The sequence below is a fragment of the Protopterus annectens genome, chromosome 8.part0, assembly GCF_019279795.1.
Source record: "Protopterus annectens isolate FY-2018-M chromosome 8.part0, PAN1.0, whole genome shotgun sequence".
Classification (NCBI taxonomy): Eukaryota; Metazoa; Chordata; order Ceratodontiformes; family Protopteridae; genus Protopterus; species Protopterus annectens.
In genome coordinates this window covers 1370882264-1370894541 of record NC_056741.1, presented here as the reverse complement: position 1 = coordinate 1370894541, position 12278 = coordinate 1370882264, and the positions used below count along the sequence as shown (strand labels likewise).

Here is a 12278-nt window from a genome sequence, read left to right as displayed (position 1 = left end):
GTAAGTCTGATCTCTGACAAACTGTTTTCATCTACCACTAGGTGCACATTTTCATTTTAGTGTTTTTTTTGTGTATTGATTGCAAGTTTAATGTCTAGCTGTCAGTATATGTTCACAGGTAGAAATGTATTCACTACCTACCCCCAGAAGATCTTAAAATGTGACATTTAAACAACTTGATTTTTTTTTAACATTACATATGTACTTCATTGATTAACTAAAATTTCTTCATTTTGGCTGACTATACCGTAAAATGCCCTGAATGCACTCTAAACCAGAACAAGGTAACAGCCACATAAACACGTGAAACATGGTGTAAAACTGCATGATTTAAAGAATTTTTGTTTGAGAGATTCAGCACTATTAATTCCTAAGCAGGAAAAGCCACCAGAGATCCAGCCCCACACAAAAAGTAACTACATATAACATCCCCCAACTTCCTTATTAATATATATATATATATATATATATATATATATATATATATATATATATATATATATATATATATATATATATATATATACATATATACACACACACACACACACACACACACACACACACACACACACACACACACACAAAGAGCTGTTGGACATGCTCCACTTAAAGAAATCCCAATCCCTCCGAGCTACATGCTCTAGGGACCTAAACCTTGTCACTACAATAAACAGGACATGCTGGAGGGATAGATTCCTGTCCCAGAGACTTCCTATACTCTGGAACAAGCTCCCCTTCTATGTCAAGCAAAGGTCTTCATTAGCACTCTTCAAGAAAAATATTGATGAGTGGATGGGAAATAGGAAATACATCCCGGGGATCACTACTGTGTCTCTGGTGGACAGTGGCGCAGGAAAATAATTCTCTTGGGTGGCGTAAGCTATGGAACCTTGCTGGCTAGGCTTACGTAGGCCCTTGGGCCGATAGCCTAGTGCCTACCTATGAACCTATGAACATATATATCTATATATATATATATATATATATATATATACATATATATATATCGATATATATAAATATATATATATATATATATATATATATATATATATTCACACACACACACACACACACACACACACACACACACACACACACACACACACACACACAAACACACACATACACACACACATATATATATATAGATCTACTTTTACTTACCGAATTTTCACTTCACCGAATCGGAAATCATTGACTCCAGTTCAGTGAAACTCCAGTAAACTGAAACAATGGACTACTGAACAGCTTTCCCTGGGAAACGAACCACTTGGCCACCAGGGTGAATTTTGCCCTTTTCCCCAGTGTAGTGTGATCTCGGAGTTGGCATATTTAGTTAGGGGGGGTGGGGGCCATAGCCTTCCACTCGGGTGGGTTTAGTTTCTTTCCATTGATTTATTTTCCCTGGTGGCCATGTGGTATGTTTCTCAGTGAAGGCTGTTTGGTAGTCCATTGTTTCAGTTTACTTGAGTTTTGTTGAACTGGAGTCGGAGATGTCTGATTTGGTGTAGTGGAAATTCGATAAGTAAATGCAGACCCATATATTTTTTTTTTTATTTATTTTTTTTTTTTTGGTATATTGGCCATAGACACAGACAACAACTCACCTATGCAAGATCCAATGCATTTATACTGAATTATTTGGTCTGTAAACATTATGCCAGTGTAGCCTTATTTGACAATTACTTATTCTGACTTCAAGACCACACTAATTTTGGAATAAAAAAATAATCATTTTGTTACAGTACAATGGCTACTCTTATCTCCTTCTCTTCCTCTTCTTACCCCCTATGTCATCTAATAAGGCAGATGTTATTAGTCCTTCACAAAGTGACCAATACACAGAATGTTAGTAAATGCTTAGCTGGATTCTAGAACAATTTACCTCAGAGTGAGACATGTGCCTGAGCTAGGTATTGTAAACAAAATGGCCTTGATTCCAACAGATGGCTTGCCTGATTCCTCAGGAAATATAAGCAAACAATTCAAAGTGAAAGCCACCATAGGCATTTCCATGGCTGTATCATACTGAAAAAAAAATTCCTTTCACTGTCCCATCATTGGGGCATGTCTAAGTTGTTGAATTATTCCATATAAATGTAGCATGCTCCACTGTAAGCCTACAGTATCACATATGAATTTATCCCTCAAAATATTGATGATAAGAGACTACAATAAGAGGCTGTTGAAAACATAATTGCAATCAAAAACGGCATATAGGTTCATAGGTGTTTACTAGGCTAAAGACCACAAGAGCCTTTTTAAGCCTATCCATGCACACCACTGACAAGTTCTGAACTTACCATTGATAAGTATAAGCATGGGCCTGGGAGATGAACCATTTACAGGCTACCTGTTTGCATTAGAGACATAGGTGCCAAACCAGGGATGAATTTCCGGTTTCCCATCCAGTTGTCCATGTTGTACTTGAATTGGGTTAGGGAGGAACTCTGCTTCACATGGATGGGGAGCCTGTTTCATAGACCTAGTATTCTCTGGGATACATACCTATCTCTTCAGCAGGTCATATTTATATCACATGCAAGTTTAAGTCTTTAGAATGGGTAATTCTGCTGCTGTTTGTTTTGTGGATATGCAAGAGGTCCATCAGAATGGGGTCTGACAATGCCCTGTATGCCAGGCATATATATCTCCCCTCAAAAGCCTGCAGGAGACAGAATACAGGAATAGGGCCTTGAGGTGGTCTGCATAGGACATTTTACTTACACCCTGTATTCTTTTAGTGAGGGATCTCTGTGGATGTTCCAGTTGTTGGATATGCCTGGTTAGGTACATACCAAAGGGGGCATTGTACTCAATAATAGGTCTGATGAATGCCGAATACAGTGGAACAATGAATTCCTTGGATTTAGATGCCATACCTTTGTTTATAAGTTGTGCAACATAGAATGATTTCCTCACCGCTGTAGACACATGATGATCAAATGCTAGAATACTATCTAGGTGTGTTCCTAAGTCCATGACTACTGGGTCAACTCTAAGGGGTGTGTTGTCAATATGATAGTTACCAGGGATGGATGACTTCCCAAAGCATACTACTATGCATTTCTTGGCATTTAGTTTTAGTCCATGGCTCTGACGCCAGTTGTTTATCTGTGTCAGCCCCTCCTGGAGAACATTTGTGTCAATGTGAGATTCAATGACAGCTCCTAATTTGTAATCATCTGCTAGCACATGGTTATATGGGGCACCCTTGCATGTAGTAGATATTTCCCAAGGTACCCCATGCACATGAAATAAGAGATGTTGTTTTTTAAATATTGCTTTACATATTTTGTTATCCAGGTTTTGTATTGAATATATACCCAAGGTTGAAATTGTTTGTGTTCTTCTGTTGGTGCCAGTCCATTAGTGTTTACTTTTTGAGCCCCCATGTTCTTCATGTTTCACTGTTGCAGTCATTACATTTGGGTAATCTGCTGGCAGGTTGCTCTCAGTCGGCCTGATTAACAAAGTCTTGGGTCCTGCATCGGTTGCTTTCCCTTCTTCCATGATGTCAGGTCGTCAGGGGTATAAAACATGCAGCCGACACCATTACATCTGTCTTTCTTGCCGTGCGGTGCCCGAAGCAGAAGCAGTTTGCAAGTGCCAGGTGGCCGACTCCTGAAATTTTCATTTTTGAGTTTCAGAACCAAAGTCTTCAACTAAAAAGCTAAGTACCCCAATGAGGAAACTTTTTCTTGCTCCTTACCAATGTCAGTAAAAGTTAATAACTGCATTACTTGTGGGAAGCAAATACTTCATAAGGATTTTTATTTGTACTGTATTCCTTGCCTAGGCCCTGACCACAATGTACCTTGTTGTCGGTTTTGTGCTAAATTTAATCAACTCACTATTAAGCATCGGTATATTTTTGCTTCTAAATATTTTGGCCCATGCTTTAATTATCCAGAAATGTCGTCGGTTAGCAATCTGACTACCGGAATACCTAAAAAATGCAAAGAAAAAGACAGAGACAGGCCGTTGAGGTCCAAAACTGACGACGCTTCAACTAAGCCAGTCGCCAGTTCGCCGGTACTCAGTGAGGCGCTTTCGTAGCTCCTGATACCCGCTACTTCTGATACACAGGCCTCTACTGAGACCCATTCAGAGTCCGGTATGTTGTGAGATGCTTCGATTATGGAACCCGCGGATGTCTCTACCTTAGATGAGTCCGGAGCCGCTGTGCAGGCACTGGCTTCTGAGGGTGTTTTCAGGCCTACAGATTTGTATATTAGACCGACGCCATCTTCAAAACTAAGGCCAAAATCTAATCCTTTGTGTAAAAAAATTACGCCTGGGCCACATGTGCAGGCCCCTATGGCTAAAAAACAAATGATCAAAATGGCTGAAGATTTAATTACTTTGATCAGGGGTAGTCAGCCCCCCCCCCCCCCCCACCCTTCTAAGAGGCCTAGGCAAGACATTGATTATGAATCTTCTGAACAGGATTCTACTTCTTCTGACTCTTCTAATGAACAGGATTTGTCTATTCCTACTTATGAGGACTCTGATGCAGAAAATTCCATTCCTTCTGCTTCTCCCCATTGAGGATTTTTCTTTCATGAAACTTTACATACCTTAAGGGAACATTTCCACTGTGAAAGTCAGGATTTCTCTGAATCTAAAAAGAGACAGGGATTTTCTTCTTCTTCCTCAGCATAGGCCTTTGGCTATACCTCCTATTCTAGACATTGTTGATGATATTTTTTCAGAATCTAGTATGGCTCCTGATTCTCTGCCTCCGGCTCCCTGTAAGCCAGACAGATACTGCAGGGTTCCTGACTCCCACAAATTCCTTTTCAAAAATCCTATTGCAGATCCCAAAACTATTTCTCAGGGTCCCAAGGGCATTAAGGCTTCTACTTCTAAAAATCCTACTCCTTCTGATAGAGATTCCAGGGCGCTAGGTAGATGGAGTAAGAAGGTTTACACTTCTGCAACCTTGGCAGTCAGGGCTTTAAACTGTCAATTTCATATGCTTAAATATCAACAGCATATCATGGGACTGCTTAAACAGAAAATGATGTTAATTTCTGACTGTGTGGAAAATAAAGATTTACAGGATCTATTGCATTCAGCTGAACAAGTTGGAAAACATACTTTGCAATGTGGTTTTGATTCTTTGGAGGCCTCTTGCAGGGCTGCTGTAACTGGGTCTGTGCTAAGAAGGCATGCTTGGCTCAAAGTGCAAACTCTGCCTGATCATGTTAAAGCAAAATTGTTGGATGCTCCTTTACAACAGGACTGTCTCTTTGGTAATAAGGCTGAAGAAGTTTTAAAAAAGATGGAAGATAAAGCTAAATCTATGCAAACTGTGAAAGATTTCTTACAAGTGCAACCTCCAAGATTTAGTAGGCACTGGCCTACTAAGAACTGGTGCTTTCCAGTTCCTTCGAGAGCCACTCAAGTCAAACCCAGACATTCCAAAGGCTCCAGGTTTCAGTCACGAGGGACTTTTAGAACAAAACAATGGGGTGCCTCCTCCTCCTAATCTGGAAACAACAAGACACTTCCATATGGTAAGCAGCCTCAATGACTTCTCTCTACACTTACCAAGCACTTACCTTTTAGCCACCCCTTTGGGGGGAAAACTGGCATTTCATGCAAGAAACTGGCAACTTATAACCCAGGACAAATGGGTTTTAAATATAGTATCCCAGGGATACAGATTTCATTTCCACACGTTGCCAATCCCAAATGGATGGCCAGACCTGCCCCCAAATCAGTGGGCAGAGGCCCAGAAACAAGTACTGTCCCTCATGAACATGGGGCTATTCAACCAGTACCAGAAGAGGAAAAGGGACAAGGTTTCTATTCAACACTTTTCCTGGTACCCAGAAAAGACAAATCATGGCGTCCAATTCTGGACTTATCTACTCTAAACACATTTCTGGACATTCCAAAATTCAAGATGCTGACTCTTCAACAGTTACTTCCTATGCTAAGCAAAGATGCCTGGTTGGTAACTCTAGACTTAAAAGAGGCTTACCTGCATATCCCAATCAGGGAATCGTGCAGAAGATACCTCTGCTTCAAAGCAGGCTACTTGAATTTCCAGTTCTCTGCACTGCCCTTTGGCTTCTCTACTGAGCCCAGGGTCTTCACAAAGTACCTGGCTCCAGTAATTGCATTTTGCAGGCAAAGAGATATTCAAATATATCCATACCTGGACGATTGTCTAATTCAGGCAGAAAACAGGGACATTCTTCTAAAACATCTGGCATTTGTAAAAAGGGTTCTAACTTGTCTAGGGTACACTATAAACGAAAAGAAATCACAACTGGTACCCTCTCAAAAAATTACATTCCTGGGTGCAAGCTTGAATACAACTGCCCAGATGGCTTTCCTTATGCCAGAAAAGCAAATTCATTTGGTAACTTACTTCAAACAGGTGGCCACAAAAACCCTACTATCTGCAAGACAAATTCTGCAAGCCTTGGGGTTCATGGCCTCCTGCATTCTTCTAATTCCATATGCAAGACTGCATATGAAGAAACTTCAGTGGTATTTAAAAAGTTTATGGAGTCAACATTGTCACAGCCTGGAAACAATGATTTCTATCATACCTTGCCTGCAACTAGAGTTACTATGGTGGGCAGAGGCCTGCCACCAAAACAAGGGACTGCCATTCACTCCCCCCCCCTGCCACCCAAACCCTAACTACAGACGCATCAGCCTATGCTTGGGGGGCTCACCTGGCAGGGAAGTGCATTCAGGGCAAATGGAGCCCAAATCAAATGCGCCTTCATATCAGTCAAAAGAAATGAAGGCTGTCCGTGCATTCTGTACAGCTAGCAAGGACTACCTTCATCCAGGACAATTAATGGTAAGGAGAGACAATACCACAACTATGTGGTACATAAATTAAGCAGGGGGGTGCACACTCCTACGCCCTTTGCAGACTAGCCATGGCATTGTGGAACACGGCCCTGACCTATCAAATACAACTACAAGCTCAGTTCCTGCCAGGAAAGCTGAATACTCTGGCAGACCAACTAAGCAGAAATCTCATTGGACCCACACAAATGGAAACTGGAACCATGGATTTTCAACATGTTGACACGCAAATGGGGGAGTCCAGACATAGATCTTTTTGCCTCACCCCAGAACTATCATTTGGACAAATTCTGCACAAGAACTCATCACAAAAAAGCCTGGAAAGTGGATGCTCTATCCTTCCGCTGGAAAAAACCTATCAGTCTATGCCTTTCCCCCTCTGCCTCTGCTCTCCAAATTTCTACTAAAAGTCAAACAGGACAAACCAAAAATGATTTTGATTGCTCCAGACTGGCCTTGCCAACACTGGTACCCACTCCTGCGCAATGTCTCACACCTTCCACCGTGGCACCTGCCTCAGACACCTTACTTACTGTCTCAGCAGAACAACCAAATTCTGCACACTCAGCCCCAAACTTTGAATCTTGCAGCATGGCTAATTACCTAAATTCACCCTTAGCATCCCTCAGCAAACCTGTGCTGGATGTCATTTTGGAGGCAAGAAGGCCTAGTACTAGAAAATCTTATGGTGACAAATGGAAAAGATTCTGTGCCTGGAATCAATCACAAGGGATAAGCACAGCAGTGCCCACTATTCCTCAGATTTTACAGTACTTAACTGAGATGCTTCACAAGGGCCTGCCCTTTTCTTCCATAAAAATCCATGCCTCAGCTATTTCAGCTCATTACAACACAGAACTTCCCCTCTTCTCTCATCCTCTGCTAAAGCAGTACCTCAGAGGGGCCAAAAACTTAAGACCACTCAGGAGAGCTCCAACCCCTGCCTGGGACCTCAGTTTTGTATTGGAGAAGCTGACTCTCCCTCCTTTCGAGCCAGCTGCTACTGCAGATTTAAAATTTCTGTCCTGGAAAACAGCTTTCCTTTTAGCAGTCACTTCAGCTAGAAGGATTTCCGAATTACAGGCTCTTATGGCAGTGAAGGCTTTCATCATTTTTCATGCGGACAGGATGTCTCTCAGGACCAATCCATCCTTCATGCCTAAGGTGGTATCCAGTGTGGCTCTTAATCAGACCATTCATTTGCCAACTTTCTTTCCCAATCTATAGAACAAGGGAGAATGGATTCTGCATTCACTGGATGTACACAGACAACTTAGATTTTACTTAAACAGGACAAAATCTCAAAGAAAATCTGAACAACTACTGGTGGCATTTGCTGCAGGGGCAGTGGGAAAGGCTATTTCAAAGCAGACTATTTCCAAATGGATAAGCCATTGTATTCATTTCTGCTATATGCACCATGGTAAAACTATCCCCCAGGGGATCAGATCTCATTCCACCAGGGCTGCATCTACTTCTACAGCCTTTCTCAGAGGTGTTCCTACCAGAGACATTCTAGAAGCTGCTACCTGGAGTTCAGTTCATATGTTCACCAAACATTACCATTTACCTTTCTTCTCTAAATCCAGAGCTGGCTTTCCCACTGCTGTCCTACAGGGCCTTATAGCTGGTCCTAATGCTGTATAATTTCCTCCACCCTACCATAGCTTTGGGAATCCACCCAAATGTAATGACTGCAACAGTGAAACACGAAGAACATAGTACAGTTGTGTACACTTACCATAAATGTAGATGTTCGAGTGTATTCACTGTTGCAGTTCTGGTTACCCTCCCTCCAGCCCCCTATTTTTCTCTGACTATACCTATACTTTCTTTCACTATGCTTATAAGCCCTTTTGGTGTATTTGCTTTTAGGATTAGAGATACATGTTTTGTGTTTTTAATTTTATTTGCTCCCCATTTGGGGGGCATCTGACATCTGGGGCAAGAAAAACTGATGTCATGGCATCGGCTGCATGTTTTATACCCCTGATGACCTGACGTCATGAAAGAAGGGACAGCAACCGATGCAGGACCCAAGACTTTGTTAATCAGGCTGACTGAGGGCAACCTGCCTGCAGATTACCCAAATGTAATGACTGCAACAGTGAATACACTCGAACATCTACATTTATGGTAAGTGTACACAACTGTACTTTCTCCTTTCTGAATTCAGTGTCCCATCTTTACATTCCACTGTCTGGTTTTGACAGTCCAGACCATGTTGAGAGACCTTGCTCTATTTCTGTACTTTAGTACTACATGTACATAGTTTTGTATAGATCAACAAAGGCATCCACAAAGGCCTGTCCATGATAAAGTTTGCCATTAAAATACTCTGATTGTTGTGGCCAGCTGTACATTGCATATTTCAGGCTTATACATGTGTAATATCTTGCCTTGACAAGTGATTTAAATGATCCATAGTAGTGCTTCTGGCTAGAGTATTGATTTTAACATATCCTGAGCACTCTGAGATGCAAGATATAATTCTTTGGCACATTTTTGCTGGCCGTTGGAATATATCTTGCTTTGGTAATGTGATTCATTAACACAGAATTCCATTTTCTTGCTTTTGTTTAGTCACTGTGTGCTAAGCAGAAGTAGCGTTTTATTAATAATTCCACTAACCTACTACGCCATGCTGGAGTGTATCTTTACTTTCTTTGTGGCAGCAGTTTGCTATTGGCAAATAGCGTCCTCTACACTGCCCTAATCTTTTGAAATTCAGCTATCTTGAGTCCATTGTTTATGTATTAATTTCAGTATGTGTTTTAAGAAGGCAGGATTCATCTGTCTTAATTATTAGCTTTTATACATAGTTATTGGAATAGGGCGGCCACGGTGGTGCAGTGGTTAGCATACATAGTTATTGGAATGTAATTGCACTAAAGCTGAACTCTGAGACTGCTTCAGAAAGTGATCGCTTATAACCCATGTTTAAGGTACTGAGGATTTTGATCAGATTGCCATGATGAACAGTTATGTGTCAGGTTATAAAGAGGTCTTTAATTCCTGATGACCTTATGAATAAAGATTTTTATGACATGGAGAAACAAAATGCCTTATGTGACAGAATAAAACAGCTTCTCATGGGGTTAACCAAAAAACGAATCACAAGCCAGTAAAAATCAGTGCCAAGGCAGTAGTGAACAGAATCAGACAACTGGATACTAAAACCCTTGTTTAATCCAACAAATAGTCAACCAAATAAAAATAGAAAATCACTCCAGTAACATTAAGCGTGCTTTCACTTTGCCAAATACAAAGCTTCATCAGAACAATGCCATTGTTAAACTAAGGTGCTTAAATATACTGTGCTGTAATACAATAATTAGGTACTTAATTGGTTTTCTTAATAAATTAAGTTTCTTAAAACAGTACATAAAAAATAGCAATGCTATGAAATGTTAAAAACAAATCAACAGTCAAGACAACAATACACTAATCCATTGTTATAATAAATATTAAAAATTGCAAATACTATTCTAATCATATATTCTATACATAAATATATGAATATATAAATGTGTTGAAATGTAATACTAAATGTTCACATTAAAAACAGTTGAAACACTAATAACTAGAATTGCATACCCAAATGAATGAAATGCTATTAAGTAACCTAACTTTTACACTACTCATACCCTAAAACAATGTGCAAAAACAACCTCAAATCAACAATTGCATGCACAAAATATATATAAAACAAGAAAATGTAATAACCCATATTTGACCACTTTAGTCAAAAATGTATAAGTACCTATTAACACCTCAAATATATCCACTGTTGGAACATCACAACTTAGCTTGCCATAATTTTAATACACTATTTATGCTGATATTATAATTTAGGCCAGGGGGTCTACTTGCGTCAGTTTTTAACTGCCAAATATTTCTCTAAACTCAACCCTAGACTCCCAGCTACCTCCCCGGGGGTCACTACCTACTTGTTCTAAAACGGCAAATTTTATATTCATATTACTACAGACTAATGGGGGGTCTCATGGGGTTAACTGACCACTGTCTGTGTCATGGTACAAGTGTTATATATATATATATATATATATATATATATATATATATATATATATATATATATATATATATATATATGTGTGTGTGTGTGTGTGTGTGTTTAGGTAGGTAAGACTATTTTTATATAAAAAGTATCTTAAGTATTATCTGTATGATCTACTGCACCATAATATAATCATAATGGAAGAAGTCATTATGATTGCATTTCACACAACTTTGCATCTTTAATTACCTGCACAGTTTGCTGTGTGATGCTGAAAAAACAACTGCTTATCTCTCACTAACTGAATTTGAGATAAAGGACACCTGAATGACTTTATTTTATCAAATTCTACTTTTGAGCAAAGAAAACTCTCCAAATCCCCAATGCAGAGACCTTTACCTTGTTGTACCTCTTACTCAACATAATTAATGACATGGTCACTATACCTTGTTAACTGCCTAGTTCCCACTGCAGTAACATTCGTTTGATAAATGTGCATTTCTGAGACGTAGATATTTTTGTCCAGGTGACCATCAGACATATGACCTTCTTCCTGCCTTTCTGTTGGAGTCTGATTGATTTTGCATTCTTGTTCTACTGATATTTGAAATATTGCAAGAATAATGATGTATCATTGTGTTTTGGTATAATATCTATTTGGTCCTGCCACAGCACAGCTACCCAGTATGACAGTGTATCAGAGGCATTACAATTCTATTCCTCTTCATCTTCATATATAACCAAATGTTATCAATTAGTATTTTACTGTGCTACAGCTGTATTCTGCCATATAATGAATATATAGCATAATGCATAGTCTGTGTCACAAAATTTTTACCACACACCTCAGTGATAGGGTGGTACATGTACACCTATGGCAAATCCCAATGAGTTTATAATATCTATTTCACCGTGCTGGTGAATGCTAACAGTCATGCCTAAAGTACTCTCACAGCAATATGTAATGACACGATACAGCCTTTCTATTACAGCAGATGTCCAAAATAAGAACAGTTTCACTGACTTCTGCATGATGGTTCAATCCCTACCTTGTGTGTATAAATAAACTGGTGTTTAACTCTAGGGGAAACACAGCACATTTACCGTATTTTTTAAACCATGCTGTATCCTGACTTCCCCACTATAAAAACAACAGACTAGTTATTATCAGAGAATTGTGCATGACTATTCATAAACACCAAGGTTATCACATCACAAGATTTCTGTGGTAACCTGGGATCTTTAGAGTAAAGTTCAACAGATCTGTTACCATGTCTCCATCTAAGGATGCATTAACAGGTTTGCCTGTGTTTGAGTATTGATGCATTGTTTTATGCTTTATGGTTTATGGGGTTTTCTACTCTCATAGTACAAAGTACAAATAATACTTCAGTATCAAAAGGCTTACTTT

At 39.6% G+C, this 12278-nt stretch overlaps 1 protein-coding gene across 1 annotated transcript in view; it reads left to right on the top strand.

The window, feature by feature from the left end:
- DSCAML1 (DS cell adhesion molecule like 1) overlaps positions 1-12278 on the top strand; it is a 1743400-nt gene that overhangs the window by 1675047 nt on the left and 56075 nt on the right. The gene's annotated exons all lie outside the window — the stretch shown is intronic.